Source organism: Phragmites australis, chromosome 8 (genome assembly GCF_958298935.1).
Source record: "Phragmites australis chromosome 8, lpPhrAust1.1, whole genome shotgun sequence".
Classification (NCBI taxonomy): Eukaryota; Viridiplantae; Streptophyta; class Magnoliopsida; order Poales; family Poaceae; genus Phragmites; species Phragmites australis.
In genome coordinates, this window is record NC_084928.1 from 36,358,915 (window position 1) to 36,364,413 (window position 5,499).

The following is a 5,499-nucleotide window of genomic DNA, read 5'->3' on the forward strand; positions in this document are numbered from 1 at the left end:
AAACCAATTTTGAAAATCCAACAAAAGGCGGGTCTCAAGGTTGGAATCGGAGCCTAGGTTTCACAGCAAACCAATCCATGACTCAATCCTGCAAAAAAAAAATTAGATCTTTAGGAGAAACACCAAAAACTCAAGGAGATGATCACTGGGTGAAAAAAAAACTTTCAAGTTGATGGATTAGATGCAAAGGAATTCAATACCCAATTATATACTTTTATACGTGAATTTTATACCTCTAGCAACTAGAAGATTAACTCAAACAAGATGGAAAAATTTAGCTCAAGCATGAAAACAAAAATCGCAACTGAGATCAAGAACTTGAAAAAAGCAAGGGAACCAATAGAGAGAAACTAGAAAGAGGGGAATTCAAGCATATGCAAAAATATAAACTTCAATACTAAAATATTTCAGCCCTATTTTAGGCAAATTACAAAGATTTTTCTCTCAAAACTCACACATATTACATAGGCTAAGCATTCATCATTCCTCTCATCGAAAACCTTAGCACTAGACTCTCAGATGGGTGGCAAAGGGGCTCAAGTGACTAGTTCAAATTCTCTCATTGCTCTACCCCTCTATTTATAGACTAAAAAATTTGATCTCTAAGTTTCCTAGCTTGTCAACAAAATACCCCTCTCTTATAGTATACATCTACCTATCGTCGAGGGCATTTTGATCCATTTCTTGCTCTATCCATCGAACGACTATGGCGCCTTCACAACTTAGCTTCGCCTCGACGCAAGCTTTGCGATGGTGCAACATACTCCTCCAATCCTTCCACGATTTTGATTCCCAACCACGGAACACTCTGCACGCTTATCAAAGCATGACTCTCACTTGTTTACACCTTAAGCAAGCGCTCTGATGTCAACACGTGTACTTTGTCTTGCGATTCTGACCGCCGGCAAGTCTCTCTCACTCTCGATCAATCGGGCTGCCTTGTCACTTGTACTAACATCCATTTCGCTTGACTTTGTCAACACGCCATCTTCATCATCTGTTTCATGTTTTGCTTGATCTCCACGTGTATAGCTAGGATCACCCTTGACTCCACCTAGCCTCCTTGATTGTCTGGCACCAAACACCCGCTTAGCCCTGATCACCCACCGTCGACCGCCAAGTTGCATCTGTCACCTGCACATCATGAGACAAGCAAACATATTTTTTTTAACTCCAACTCTAGATAGTCCATAATCAAAATACTCAAACCAAGCTCAAGCAATCCAAAACTCGACAAACCAGATCGGCAACCTTGTCAATCATTCATTACATATAAACCAAAACATATTTTAACTTGGTTTCTCAATATCCCCCTTGATGAGTGCATTAGCAACACCTCAAAGCACAAAGATTTTGGTTTCAAGAAGATATGCTCATTCAAGTGACTAAAAACTCAAGAAAAAGTAAAAACATGTTACTTGGTATAAGAAATTTTACATAAAATCTAAGAGAGGCAAAGACAATCCAAAAACCTCAAATGCTCCCCCTTGATGAATGCATATTTTTTATTTATGTAAGATTCTTCTTTGTGATTTGGTGCATATTTTTTATTTCTCTCTTTTTGATTCATTTCTTCCCCTTTAGCAATACAAACATCAAGGACAAAATATTATGCAATGCATGAACATGCAATCCTAATAAGCTTTCACAAGTATAACACAAAGAATTTGCAAAAGCTAGAAATGTCAAAGGGCTATGAAAAATAGAAGACAGAGCTCACAAATGCACAAAGGCTCAAAAAGGAACAGTGACACAAGAACATGAAGCTATAAATGCTAAACCCAAAGAATTAGTTAGAACATTTAATTTCACATAGTAGAATCATGTTCAAAACGATCACCACACAAGCATCCACCCGTGCTGAGGCAATATAAGTATTAAGAACTAGCCAACTTCAATCTTAAACTAGGTAAACGAGCATTTATGACAGTAGGCTTTGCAAACACTCACATATGAAACCAAGACTTTGTTAAATCAAGTGATTTAAAATAAAATCAAACATTTAGGCACATTTCTTTTATTTTTATTCTCCAGTTGTCTCTTATCCAAGCAAAGTATCACATGACTGGGTACAACAAACACCTTGAGGCTTCAAGATAACTGTATTAGATCACATTTGAACACAAGATACTTGATTTCACAAGATTATTCACATTTTCACAAAGAATTAAGTTTTCATATGATCAAGTCAAGTAGTGTCTTTGTGATATAAGGAGCACATGTTTCCCTAAGGTTCTATTATGAGCTAAACATTTGATAAAGATAAAAATATAGTGTAATATTCCCCAATCAACTGACTTGAACCAAAAAACCTAGAGCAAGATATTCATCAAACTAGCATTAACAAAATTATTGACTAAGCCAAAGCAGTTACAAACATGATGATCAAGAATTTAGCATTTCATAGTCTACATGATTCATAAAATTATCAAATTTCATCTTAAGTAAAGCTAACTTTCTTGAAATATTTCATGTAAAAGCATCAAGAAGAGTCTAAGATTAAAAGCTTGCTCTGCACAACTACTCAACTTAGTCCAAATTCAAATCTAGCAATCGAAAATGCTAAAGACATACAAGTCAAAGCTCAACTACTATGATTATCTTACATGATGCGATGCAATGCAAATGCAACAAAAGTAAGATAGAGTATATACAAAGATAACTCCCTCTCACACAATGTCATAGGGATAACACACACCAAGATCTCTCCTTAAATAGGCAAATCTAGTAGCATCTAGAGGCTTGGTGAAGATGTCGGCTAGCTGGTGTTAGGTATCAATGTATTTCAAGTCTATATCCCTCTTCTCATTGTGGTCTCTCAAAAAGTGGAATATCACATTTATGTGTTTGGTTCTCTAATGTTAGACTGGATTATTGGCTAAACTTATAGCACTGGTGTTGTCACACAAAAATGGCACACTTATAGCGAAAATGGTCATATTAGACCATGATTGTGATTTTGGTAATTAATGACAACATAATCATTGGGACTAACATGTTTATCAAGAATATATGTTTGTAGACGCGATGCGGTAGCACCGGTGGTCTCGCGTGCGGGTGGCACTGCTTTGGGCGGCGCAGAGGCACTACGTGGTTGGGCGCAAGACGAGCATCGGCCCAGTCGCTTGTGGGCGACGGGCGGCGCTACGGGGGCTGCAGTGGAGCGGCATGGTATGCTATGGGAAGACCGTCGGCTTCCATGCCGGGGGTGAGCCAAGCTCCCCCCCCCCTTTCCTATGGCGGTGGCCTTCGAGCCATTGCGTCTTTGTGCAAAGGGACGGCCGCCGGTGTTCGGTTGGTGGCGTGGTGGCAGTTACGGGCCCCACTAGTGTTGTTGCGCCGTACAGATCTATTCCAGTTCATGTTACAATGTATTCTCTGTGATGTGATATCCATGCTACCGTTCACATACTGTTTATGCTATTCACACAAATGTACATATCCAAAGGAAAAATAGTAGTTGCGAGAATACGTACCGAATCGATCGTACCTTTTAATTCTTGCGAACAGATTCGTACCGCGTAGGGCATATAGGCGAGGTCATGACCTACCCGCTTGACGACGATTTCGATACAGTGCAGATTCGTTCTGTTAGCTTAGTCTCTGACAGAGCTTCGTGCTGATAATGTGTTGAGAAATTGCTGCTACTGGGTGTAGTTCAGCAATTTCTCAAGAGAACGATTGCAAAAGAGAGACATAATGTAGGGAAAGACTGTCTTTTCTTTATTCATCTATGTTTATAATATGAGGTATTGTCTCGTATATATAGTGCTAAAAACTCTAAAAGATAAAATCAAATCTTTTAAAAAATCGAGATGATCCATATTCGATCGTAAAACTCTAGATTTTCTTAAAAAAATAATGTCGCGAATGAGAAATTAGTAGTGGAAAAGGTGAAGATTACATGTGCAGTGACACGTTACAGCTCAAGCAGTTAGAGGGTTAGCTACCGGCAATTTCTTGTCGGCGTCAACAACCTTGGCGTGCATGGCCTGACATGGAGGGGAATATGGAGCGAGAGAAGCTTCGGTTCAAACGTTAGCTGTTATTCGTCGATCTTCGAGCTTTGTATCTTAGCTTTTCAATAAATATTGTATAAATAGATATGTGTGATGGTTTGAGTAAGTACGTCTTGAGATTCACGAGTGTTAGCTGCCTTGAGATTCATGTTAGCTGCATTGAGAGTCACGAGTGCACGCAGGTGAGGTACACACTACAATGCCCCCCATTAATTGCTTGAGAGTATTTTAGTGATCTCGATCATCTTCACGGTTGGTGAAATCAAAAGAGGAAGATGCTAAGATCACTCCTCATGCTACACGCTGATTGATGTTTTAGGTATTAATTATATGTCAAGTAAGATAAAAATTGAGTGACAATGATTTTATTGAAAAAAGAAGTAATTGATGTCTTTGATACTGGCTGGGCATTAAATCCAATCGATACATCTTAAAGAAACCACGCTCGAGAGGAAAGTAGTGTTTGAGAGATCTAGTTGAAATGTGTTTTGATTTATATGTGATGAGTAATTAATAAGTTTGTCGATTTGATTTGTCAAGTTTTGGATTGCTTGAGTTTGATTTGAGCATTTTGATTATGAACTAACCGGAGCTGAAGTTGGAAAAATATGCTTTCTTGTCTCATTGTGTACAGGTAACGGATGTAACTTGACGATCGACGGCGGGTGATCGGAGCTAAGTGGGTGTTTGGTGCTGGACGATCAAGTAGACCATGCAGAGTTAATGACGATCATAATTGTACATGTGGAGGTCAAGCAAAGTATAGAACGAAGAATAAAGATGACATGTTGATAAAGTCAAGCGAACATGTTGATAAAGTCAAGCGAAAGGGATACCGGTGTAAGTGACAAGGTGGTCCGAGGGATCAGGAGCGGGAGAGATTTGCCGGTGATCAGGATCACAAGACGGAATACACATGTCGATATCAGAATGTTTGCTTAAGGTGTAAGCAAGTGGTGAGTTACGCTTTGAGAAGCGTACAGAGGGTTTCGCGGTTTGGTCTCAAAACCGTGAGAGGACTGAAGGAATACGTGGCACAATCGCGAAGCTTACGTCGAGGCAAAGCTAAATTGTAAAGTCACTGCGGCCGTTCGATGAATGGAAAAGAAAATGGACAAAAATACCCTCGATGATAGGTAGGAGTATACTACAAGAGAGATGTATTTTGAAAAAAGCTAGAAAACTTAGGGGTCAAGTTTTTTAGTTTATAAAAAGAAATGTAGGGCTATGGAAGAATTAGAAGCAGCCACTTGAGCCTATTGTGACACATATTTGAGAACCTAGTACTAGGGTTTTAAAAGAGATAAATGATGAGTGTTTAGCTTACATATTATGTGAGAGTTTTGAGTGAAAAATCTTTGTAATTCGCCTAAAATAGGATTGATCTCTTTGAGTAATAAAGTTTATGTTTTTGCATGCTTGAATTCCCCTCCTTCTAGTTTCTCTCTATTGGTTCCTTTGCAAGTTTTCGTTGTTTCGT